The sequence below is a fragment of the Triticum aestivum genome, chromosome 2B (genome assembly GCF_018294505.1).
Source record: "Triticum aestivum cultivar Chinese Spring chromosome 2B, IWGSC CS RefSeq v2.1, whole genome shotgun sequence".
NCBI classification, from domain to species: Eukaryota; Viridiplantae; Streptophyta; class Magnoliopsida; order Poales; family Poaceae; genus Triticum; species Triticum aestivum.
This window is the reverse complement of record NC_057798.1, coordinates 389,879,765-389,892,170: the sequence shown is the minus strand read 5'-3', so window position 1 is coordinate 389,892,170 and position 12,406 is coordinate 389,879,765.

The window sequence follows — 12,406 nt, the reverse complement described above, 5'->3', positions numbered from 1 at the left end:
TCACGTTGATAATATGGTGGAACCCAACGAGTACGCATAGCAGTTTTCGAAGCAGCCCAAGTAGTTGGAATAGGATATAATCTACAATGTTCAGACCACCATACACATGCAAAACTAGTGAAAGCACAAACAGCAGCGGCAACCCGTCTCTCCTCGGGATATTGTAAACATGTAAATCGTTGTTCAGTTTCTAACTCCCAAGTAAGATATATATCAGGAACATATCTACCCTCGAAAGGTGGAATATTCAATTTCAGTTTAGGAAGATGGTCATGATCTCGTACCTGAGGGAAAGCCCTACCATTGTGATTATTTGCATGTGGACGACCTGGTGGTTGTGGTGCAGGTGGTTGCACGTAGTTCTGATTTTGAGCAACCTCATCCTCGTAATCTCCCACATAATCATCCTCCTCCGCATCAGCAGCAGGAGCCACAGAAGTATCAACATCAGCACCAACAGTTTGGCCAAACGCAAGAGGAACACGGCTCGCTCGGCGGAGGTCTGTTTCGCGACGTGGAGGTAGTCGTTGTTGTTGTTGTTGTTGGAGAGGTGCGTTAGGTGCAGCGGGTGGTGGTGGTGGAAGACGCGCGAGCAATTCATTAAACTTGTTATCGAGCTTTGTTTCGAACGTCTTCTCCATGCCATCTATCTTCTCCATGGCCTCTTCAAATCTGTTTAGCACATCTTGCACCTGTCCACTCATCATTTGCTGAAATTTATCATGCAAATCCTTATTCATCATGTTCTCCCAGTTAGTCTCGTCGGCTTGTGATCCTGGCATGGTTAGCAGCAATAGAAACACACAATAATATGATCCTACAGACTACTAACAAGAGGTGGTGGTGGGTGTCACAAATCCGTCAAGCAAATCTCAAATTCTTACCAGTTCTTACCCAGCAGCAGGCGGTGATCGGCAACCGTTGTAGTCAAAAACTCTCAAAGCTTGGATAGAGCGATTACCAGGGAGAGTCAAACGCACGACGTAGATGTATGTGGAGCTGGGAAGGCTTATAATATGGTAGCAAAAAGGGTCAGCAATAATCAATTCAGAGATGCAAAGTTGAATAAACGCTCAACGATGGTACTGTGCTGGTCCTAGGCTAGACTGTGCTAGAGACGCGAGCCTAGAACACCAACAAAATCACGGCGCGGCACGTAAACAAGGGAAAAGCACACTCTGGATTTTTATTTTCGCTCTTTTTTTTGCGTTGTTTTTTTTCTGCGCTGCTTTTTTTGCGAAAAATCACTATAATGGCGAGTGTCTCAAAACTCTTCCTAGGTCAAACTGACAGGATGGGCACAAAATTTTTTCAACCAATTTTTTTTTCGACTGCCCGGACCCAAAAGCTGGAAACGGGTCAAAAAAAACTTCCTATAATGGCACCTGTCTCAAAACACTCAGAAACACCTAAAAATAGGATAGCCAGAATTTTTTTTTCGAAAAATGCGTTTTCGAAAATTTTTGGGCCTAAACGGAGGGTGGTTTCCGGACTCGGAATCGGAATCTACTCCAGCAAGGAAACACGAATCGGAGTCTAGATGGATCTCGAAAACAAACCTAATATGACAAGAACTCGGATTGGTGGTGGATATATGGTGGTAGATGGCAGCGGTGGTGGTATATGGATACGGATTCAAAGCGGTGGCGGATAAGCGGTGGTGGTAGATGGCAGGGGCGATGATGATGGTGCGGCGGCGGCGTGACAACTTATGACCAGAACTCGAAACTCTAAAAGACTAGACTCTAAGACCAGCAACTAGACACGACGATGCAACCACAAATTCAACAAAGCAAAACCCTAAAAAGATTATGCAAAGGCTCAGATTGGTTCGGATATGATGAACTAACCCTAATTTTTTTGTGGCTTTTTCGTGGACTGTAGGTATGAAGAACAGACTCGATCTAAACTACGAAAAACTGTAAAATCTCACTGAGCAACCTGGAAATCTGATACCACTTGATAGAGGCAAAGGTGTCCCATCTTTCGATGAGATGATGGATATCGCTTTGGTGGAAGTCGACTTTGACGATCCGACTACGAACGTGCGAGGATGTCGCGCCTTAGCAATCGCTAAACCAACTCTGAGAGGTTATTGACCACGCCGGAGCACGATCAACCTGACCACGAGGGTCTGTTTCCTGCGAGCAAACGAAGAACAAGCAAGAAAATAAGATTGCAATCTGGATATTGCGAATATAAGATGAAAGCTTTATTGATCAAGGTGGGGTTCTGTGACGCCTTTGTCTGGTCGTTGAACACAAACGAAGTACGCGAAGTTGCAGCTATGGCGAACTTTAATGTAAACAAAATCCAAAGTCTAAACGGTGCCCTAAGGGCTGTATATATGGAGGAAGAGAGGGGGAATTTCGTGGCCCTTGGTGGAGGGGTCCGAAATCAACCCTATCTCTTGTTTCCCCACACATACGGACTCTAAAAATAGCCTATACTTATGTATTTCGAAATTACATGGGCCTGGCCCAATAAAAAGGTGACGCAGCACCTATAATAGCCTCTGGACGAAATTTATGAAGTGACATCTTGTATATTTCGTCCAAGGCTTCATGCACTCGTTAGGGTGGCTTCAAAGACCTGAAATCATCATTTGTAACTCTGTTCTTGTTCCCCTTGCGCATGCCATCATCTCCATGCTTGTTCTTGCTCCAATGTTCATCCTTCTCCAAGCTAGGCCCTTCATTTGTAAGCAAAACAAATGTATCCAATTTAGGCAGCATCATATTCTCATGAACATTAGAATCATTACCAAGAAACGAAAGTACCTGGAAATTTAGTTGGCGTGCGCGAGCTCTAGTAATTGGTCCAGTATGTATAGCAGCAGGGGCTGTGGGTGTAACAATGGTATTGATGTCCTCATCAGTTATCTTTGCAAGTCTCTTTGAATTATCAGTTTGGTTTGGCCTACTAGATTGATCTTTCTTGCAACGGGAGAAGTGCTTAGCTTTGGGTTCAATCTTGCGGTGTCCTTTCCTAGTAACAGCAAGGGCAGCAAGGCTAGTATTGTATTGTTGCCATCGAGGATAAAAATATGGGGTTTATATCATATTGCTTGAGTTTATCCCTCTACATCATGTCATCTTGCCTAATGCGTTACTTTGTTCTTATGAACTTAATACTCTAGATGCATGCTGGATAGCGGTCGATGTGTGGAGTAATAGTAGTAGATGCAGGCAGGAGTCGATCTACTTGTCGCGGACATGATGCCTATATACATGATCAGCCTAGATATTCTCATAACTATGCACTTTTCTATCAATTGCTCGACAGTAATTTTTTCACCCACCGTAATACTTATGCTATCTTGAGAGAAGCCGCTAGTGAAACCTATGGCCCCTGGGTCTATTTTCCATCATATAAGTATCCGATCTACTTTATTTTGCAATCTTTACTTTCCAATCTATATCATAAAAATACGAAAAATATTTATCTTATTATTATCTCTATCAGATCTCACTTTCGCAAGTGGCCGTGAAGGGATTGACAACCCCTTTATCGCGTTGGTTGCGAGGTTCTTGTTTGTTTGTGTAGGTACGAGGGACTTGCGTGTAGCCTCTGAAGGAAATATGCCCTAGAGGCAATAATAAAGTTATTATTTATTTCCTTATTTCATGATAAATATTTATTATTCATGCTAGAATTGTATTAACCGAAAACATAATACATGTGTGAATACATAGACAAACATAGTGTCACTAGTATGCCTCTACTTGACTAGCTCGTTAATCAAAGATGGTTAAGTTTCCTAACCATAGACATGAGTTCTCATTTGATTAATGGGATCACATCATTAGGAGAATGATGTGATTGACTTGATCCATTCCGTTAGCATAGCACTTGATCGTTTAGTATGTTGCTATTGCGTTCTTCATGACTTATACATGTTCCTATGACTATGAGATTATGTAACTCTCGCTTACCAGAGGAACACTTTGTGTGCTACCAAACATCACAACGTAACTGGGTGATTATAAAGGTGCTCTACAGGTGTCTTCAAAGGTACTTGTTGAGTTGACATATTTCGAGATTAGGATTTGTCACTCCGATTGTCAGAGAGGTATCTCTGGGCCCTCTCGGTAATGCACATCACTATAAGCCTTGCAAGCAATGTATCTAATGAGTTAGTTGCGGGATGATGCATTACGTAACGAGTAAAGACACTTGCCGGTAACGAGATTGAACTAGGTATTGAGATACCGACGATCGAATCTCGGGCAAGTAACATACCGATGACAAAGGGAACAATGTATGTTGTTATGCGGTTTGACCGATAAGGATCTTCATAGAATATGTGGGAGCCAATGTGAGCATCCAGGTTCCGCTATTGGTTATTGACCGGAGACGTGTCTCGGTCATGTCTACATTGTTCTCGAACCCGTAGTGTTCGCACGCTTAAAGTTCGGTGACGATCGGTATTATGAGTTTTTGTGTTTTGATGTACCAAAGGTAGTTCGGAGTCCCGGATATGATCACGGACATAATGAGGAGTCTGGAAATGGTCGAGACATAAAGATCGATATATTGGATGACTATGTTCGGACACCGAAAGTGTTTCGGGAGGTTTCAGACATATACCGGAATACTGGGGGGTTACCAGAACCCCCCCGGGGGTTTAGTGGGCCTCATGGGCCCTAGTGGAGAAGAGGAGGGGTGGCGAGGGCAGGCCGCACTCCCCCTACCCCTCTTCTCCGAATTGGACAAGGAGGGGGGTGGCGCCCCTCCTTTCCTTCCTCTCCTCTCTTCCTTCCTTCCCCTCTCCTACTCCAACAATGAAAGGAGGAGTCCTACTCCCGGTGGGAGTAGGACTCCCCCCTTGGTGCGCCCTCCTCCTTGGTCGTCCGCCTCCCCCCTTTCTCCTTTATATACAGGGGCAGGGGGGCACCTCTAGAAACAACAATTGATCATTGATCTCTTAGCCGTGTGCGGTGCCCCCCTCCACCATATTCCACCTCGGTAATATCGTCGTGGTGCTTAGGCGAAGCCCTGCATCGGTAGCATCATCAGCACCATCATCACGCCATCGTGCTGATGGAACTCTCCCGCAAAGCTCTGCTGGATCGGAGTTCGTGGGACGTCATCGAGCTGAACGTGTGCTGAACTATGAGGTGCCGTACGTTCGGTACTTGATCGGTCAGATCATAAAGACGTACGACTACATCAACCGCGTTGTGCTAACGCTTCCGCTTTCGGTCTACGAGGGTACGTGGACAACACTCTCCCCTCTCGTTGCTATGCATCACCATGATCTTGCGTGTGCGTAGGATTTTTTTTGAAATTACTACGTTCCCCAACAGTGGCATCCGAGCCTAGTTTTATGTGTAGATGTTATATGCACGAGTAGAACACAAGTGAGTTGTGGGCGATACAAGTCATACTGCTTACCAGCATGTCATACTTTGGTTCGGCGGTATTGTTGCATGAAGCGGCCCGGACCGACATCACACGTACGCTTACCCGAGACAGGTTCTACCGACGTGCTTTGCACATAGGTGGCTGGCGGGTGTCAGTTTCTCCAACTTTAGTTGAACCGAGTGTGGCTATGCCCGGTCCTTGAGAAGGTTAAAACAACACTAACTTGACGAACTATCTTTGTGGTTTTGATGCGTAGGTAAGAACGGTTCTTGCTCAACCCGTAGCAGCCACGTAAAACTTGCAACAACAAAGTAGAGGACGTTTAACTTGTTTTTGCAGGGCATGTTGTGATGTGATATGGTCAAGATATGTGACTAAATTTTATTGTATGAGATAATCATGTTTTGTAACAGAGTTAGCGGCAACTGGCAGGAGCCATATGGTTGTCACTTTATTGTATGCAATGCAATCGCCCTGTAATTGCTTTACTTTATCACTAAGCGGTAGTGATAGTCGTAGAAGCAATAGTTGGCGAGATGACAACGATGCTACGATGGAGATCAAGGTGTCGCGCCGGTGACGATGGTGATCATGACGGTGCTTCGAAGATGGAGATCACAAGCACAAGCTAATGATGGCCATATCATATCACTTATATTGATTGCATGTGATGTTTATCTTTTATACATATTATTTTGCTTAGTTCAGCGGTAGCTTTATAAGATGATCTCTCACTAAATTTCAATGTAAAAGTGTTCTCCCTGAGTATGCATCGTTGCCAAAGCTCTTCGTGCCCAGACACCACGTGATGATTGGGTGTGATAAGCTCAACGTTCACCTACAGCGGGTGCAAGCCAGTTTTGCACACGCAGAAATACTCGGGTTAAACTTGACGAGCCTAGCATATGCAGATATGTCCTCGGAACACTGGAGACCGAAAGGTCGAGCGTGAATCATATAGTAGATATGATCAACATAGTGATGTTCACCATTGAAAACTACTCCATCTCACATGATGATCGGACATGGTTTAGTTGATTTGGATCACGTGATCACTTAGATGATTTGAGGGATGTCTATCTAAGTGGGAGTTCTTAAGTAATATGATTAATTGAACTTTAATTTATCATGAACTTAGTCCTAATTGTATTTTGCAAATAATGTTGTAGATCAATAGCTCGCGTTGTTGCTTCCCTATGTTTTATATGTGTTCCTAGAGAAAATAAGTTGAAAGATGATAGTACCAATAATGCGGACTAGGTCCGTGATTTGAGGTTTATCCTCATTGCTGCACAGAAGAATTATGTCCTTGATGCACCGCTAGGTGACATACCTATTGCAAGAGCAGATGCAGACGTTATGAACGTTTGGCTAGCTCAATATGATGACTACTTGATAGTTTAGTGCACCATTCTTAACGGCTTAGAATCGGGACTTCAAAGACGTTTTGAACGTCATGGATCATATGAGATGTTCCAGGAGTTGAAGTTAATATTTCAAGCAAATATCCGAGTTGAGAGATATGAAGTCTCCCACAAGTTCTATAGCTATAAGATGGAGGAGAATTGCTCAACTAGTGAGCATGTGCTCAGATTGTCTGGGTACTACAATCGCTTTAATCAAGTGGGAGTTAATCTTCCAGATAAGATAGTGATTGACAGAGTTCTCTAGTCACCATCACCAAGTTACTGGAACTTCATGATGAACTATAGTGTGCAAGGGATGACGAAACATTTCCCGAGCTTTTCATGATGATGAAATCGATGAAGGTAGAAATCAAGAAAGAGCATCAAGTGTTGATGATTAACAAGACCACTAGTTTCAAGAAAAGGGCAAAGGGAAAGAAAGGGAACTTCATGTAGAATGGCAAGCAAGTTGTCACTCCCGCGAAGAAGCCCAAAGCTAGACCAAAGCCTGAAACTGAGTGCTTCTACTGCAAAGGAAATGGTCACTGGAAGCGGAAATTCCCTGAATATTGGGTGGATAAGAAGGATGGCAAAGTGAACAAGGGTATATTTGATATACAGGTTATTGATGTGTACCTTACTAGTGTTTATAGTAGCCCATGGGCATTTGATACTTGTTCGGTTGCTAAAAATTAGTAACTCGAAACAGGAGTTACAGAATAAACAGAGACTAGTTGAGGATGAAGTGACGATGTGTGTTGGAAGTGGTTCCAAGATTGATATGATCATCATCGCACACTCCCTATACTTTCGGGATTAGTGTTAAACCTAAATAAATGTTATTTGGCGTTTGCATTGAGCATGAATATGATTTGATCATGTTTATTGCAATATGGTTATTCATTTAAAGTCAGAGAATAATTGTTGTTCTGTTTACATGAATAAAACCTTCCATGGTCATACACCCAATGAAAATAGTTTGTTGAATCTCGATCGTAGTGATACACAATTTCATAATATTGATGCCAAAAGATGCAAAGTTGGTAATGACAGTGCAACTTATTTGTGGCACTGCCGTTTGGGTCATATTGGTGTAAAGGGCATGAAGAAACTCCATAAAGATGGACTTTTGGAATAACTTGGTTATGAGTCATTTGATGCTTGCGAACCGTGCCTTTTGGGCAAGATGACTAAAACTCCGTTCTACGAAACAATGGAATGAGCTACTGACTTGTTGGAAATAATACATACCGATGTATGCGGTCCAATGAGTGTTGATGCTCGTGGCGGGTATCGTTATTTTCTGACCTTCATAGATGATTTGAGCATATATGAGTATATCTACTTAATGAAGCACAAGTCTGAAACATTTGAAAAGTTCAAAGAATTTCAGAGTGAAGTGGAGAATCATCGTAACAAGGAAATAAAGTTTCTACAATCTGATCGTAGAGGAGAATATTTGAGTTACAAGTTTGGCCTTCATTTAAAAATAATGTGGAATAGTTTCATAGCTCACGCCATATGGAACACCACAACATAATGGTGTGTCCGAACATCGTAACCGCACTTTATTGGATATGGTGCGATCTATGATGTATCTTACCGATTTACCACTATCATTTTGGGATTATGCATTAGAGACAGCTGCATTCACTTTAAATAGGGCACCATCAAAATTCGTTGAGACGACGCCTTATGAACTGTGGTTTGGCAAGAAACCAAAGTTGTCATTTCTTAAATTTTGGGGCTGCGATGCTTATGTGAAAAAGTTTCAACCTGATAAGCTCAAACCCAAATCGGAGAAGTGCGTTGATACGTATCCAACGTATCTATAATTTTTGATTGCTCCATGCTACTTTATCTACTGTTTTGGACTATATTGGGCTTTATTTTCCACTTTTATGTTACTTTTGGGACTAACCTATTAACCGGAGGCCCAACCCAGAATTGCTGTTTTTTTGCCTTTTTCAGTATTTCGAAGAAACAAAATATCAAACGGAGTCCAAACAGAATGAAACCTTTGGGATCGTGATTTTCCAACCGAACGTGATCCAAGAGACTTGGATCCTACTCCAAGCAGTGCCCGAGGAGGTCACGAGGGTGGAGGGCGCCCCCCTGGGCGCGCCCCCCTACCTCGTGGCCCCCTCGGAGCTCCACCGACGTACTCCTTCCTCCTATATATACCTATGTATCCCCAAACGATCAGAACAGAAGCCAAAAACCTAATTCCACCGCCGCAACTTTCTGTATCCATGAGATCCCATCTCGGGGCCTGTTCCGGAGGTCCGCCGAAGGGGGCATCTACCACGGAGGGCTTCTACATCATCACCATAGCCCCTCCTATGAAGTGTGAGTAGTTTACTTCAGACCTTCGGGTCCATAGCTAGTAGCTAGATGGCTTCTTCTCTCTTTTTGGATCTCAATACAATGTTCTCCCCCTCTCTTGTGGAGAACTATTCGATGTAATCTTCTTTTTGCAGTGTGTTTGTTGAGACCGATGAATTGTGGGTTTATGATTCAGATTATCTATGGAAAATATTTGATTATTTTCTGAATTCTTTTATGTATGATTGAGTTATCTTTGTAAGTCTCTTCGAATTATCTATTTGGTTTGGCCAACTAGATTGGTAGTTCTTGCAATGGGAGAAGTGCTTAGCTTTGGGTTCGATCTTGCGGTGTCCTTACCCAGTGACAGAAAGGGTTGCAAGGCACGTATTGTATTGTTTCCATCGAGGATAACAAGATGTTTTTTTATCATATTGCATGAATTTATCCCTCTACATCATGTCATCTTGCTTAAAGCGTTACTCTATTTTTAACTTAATACTCTAGATGCATGCTGGATAGCCGTCGATGAGTGGAGTAATAGTAGTAGATGCAGAATCGTTTCGATCTACTTGTCTCGGACATGATGCCTATATACATGATCATTGCCTAGATATGCTCATAACTATTCTCAATTCTGTCAATTGCACAACAGTAATTTGTTCACCCACCGTAGAATACTTATGCTCTCGAGAGAAGCCACTAGTGAAACCTATGGCCCCCGGGTCTATTCTCATCATATCAATCTATATCACTTTATTTACTTGCTTTGTTTTTACTTTGCCTTTACTTTTTACTTTGCATCTATCTATCAAAAATACCAAAAATATTATCTCTATCAGATCTCACTCTCGTAAGTGATTGTGAAGGGATTGACAACCCCTAAGCGTTGGTTGCGAGTTGCTATCGTTTTGTGTAGGTACGAGGGACTTGTGCGTGGTCTCCTACTGGATTGATACCTTGGTTCTCAAAAACTGAGGGAAATACTTACGCTACTTTACTGCATCATCCTCTCCTCTTCGGGGAAATCCAACGCAGTGCTCAAGAGGTAGCAAGAAGAATTTCTGGCGCTGTTGCCGGGGAGGCTCACGCAAGCAAGTCAACAATACCAAGTACCCATCGCAATCCCTATCTCTCGCATTACATTATTTGCCATTTGCCTCTCATTTTCCTCTCCCCCACTTCACCCTTGCCGTTTTATTTGCCCTCTCTTTCCCAATCTCCTCCTTTCTTTCTCGTTTGCTTTCTTCCGCCTTGCTCCTGTTGCCGCTATGTCTGAAATTGGGGAGATTATCGTCGATATGGACAATAATGATAACACAGAAAATCTCGAGGCTCCGGCCGATGAACCCCCTATCTTGCATACTAAAAAGTTTCGAATTGGTAGTGGTAACATCATTGGCAAAGGTGTTATTCAAGATTTTTTTACTTGTGCCGGTGCTTTACCTTCCATGGGTTGCTCTATTCTTCACAGAACTAGTAGTCTTGCGGATGCTATCGCTATGCTTTACCTTCCATTGGCAAAGGTGTTATTCAAGACAATTTATGCATATGCATCCCTGCATCCAAAGAATTTTTCTAGAATTCTCTAATATTGAGCATTCTTCCGTTAAGCGTGCTGTTACTATCTTCTTGGTTCATGAGTTTAGATTTATCATAAGAGAAGCCAAAGAAATCTTTGCACACTATAGGGTGGACGCCGGTCGTCCTCCCATAGAGGCAATCCTCTATGATCAAGAGGAATTTAGGCATTTTCAATCTTCGGATTATGTTGCTTTTAATGAAAACCTTAGAAAAAGGGTTCCTATCAATGTCTTGGTTGACTGCATCAATGAACTTAATAATGATTTTGCTCTTCGAAACAATGAGCTAGGCTATTCTCTTGAGTATAGGCTCACAAAATTTTGCCAGAAGAATGCTTTTAGTGACGAAATAGTTGTGCACTATGAAGGGCCAAGGGAGGAACCCGTTCCTCCTATGATTGATCTTGGGGACATCTGTCCCACTAAATTTAGCCCTTTTGATTACTTTTTCTTGCCTCAAAGAAAACTTGCCGCCGAACGTAGAGAATATGAGATGAGTTTTCAAGATCTATCTTATTATTATGGCACTCATTAGATCTATCCTCGCTTTTATGCCTAGATAGGGGCGTTAAATGATAGCGCTTGTTGGGAGGCAACCCAATTTTATTTTGTGTTTTTTGTTTTTGCTTTTGTTTAGGAATAAATAATCCATCTAGCCTCTGTTTAGATGTGGTTTTGTCTTTCAATTAGTGTTTGTGCCAAGTAGGACCTATAGGATAACCTACGATGATAGTTGATTTGATTCTGCTGAAAAAACAGAAACTTTGCGCGCACGAATATAATTTTGTTAAATCACAGGAACGTGATTTTGCATTGATTCTTTTTGCTGCTGATCGATAAACAAATTTTACAGGACTTCCTATTTTGGTAGAATTTTTAGGGTTCCAGAAGTTTGCGTTAGTTACAGATTGCTACAGACTGTTCTGTTTTTGACAGATTCCGTTTTTCGTGTGTTATTTGCTTATTTTGATGAATCTATGGCTAGTAAAATAGTTTATAGACCATAGAGAAGTTGGAATACAGTAGGTTTAACACCAATATAAATAAACAATGAGTTCATTACAGTACCTTGAAGTAGTCTTTTGTTTTCTTTCTCTAACGGAGCTCACGAGATTTCTGTTGAGTTTTGTGTTGTGAAGTTTTCAAGTTTTGGGTGAATTCTTTTGATGGATTATGGAACAAGGAGTGGCAAGAGCCTAAGCTTGGGGATGCCCATGGCACCCCCAAGATAATCCAAGGACACCAAAAAGTCAAAGCTTGGGGATGCCCCGGAAGGCATCCCCTCTTTCGTCCACTTCCATCGGTAATTTACTTGGAGCTATATTTTTATTCACCAACATGATATGTGTTTTGCTTGGAGCATCTTGTATTATTTGTGTCTTTGCTTGTTAGTCTACCACAATCATCCTTGCTGTACACATCTTCTGAGAGATCCATACATGAATTGGAATTTGTTAGAATACTCTATGTGCTTCACTTATATCTTTTGAGCTTGATAGTTTTGCTCGTAGTACTTCACTTATATCTTTTGAGCGTGATAATTTTTGCTCTAGTGCTTCATCTTTTAGAGCACGGTGGTGGATTTGTTTTAAAGAAACTATTGATCTCTCATGCTTCAATTAGATTATTTTGAGAGTCTTTAATAGCATGGTAATTTGCTTAATATTAATATACTTGGTGTTCAAGATATGTGAAACTTTCTTCTGAGTGAATTGAATACTAAGA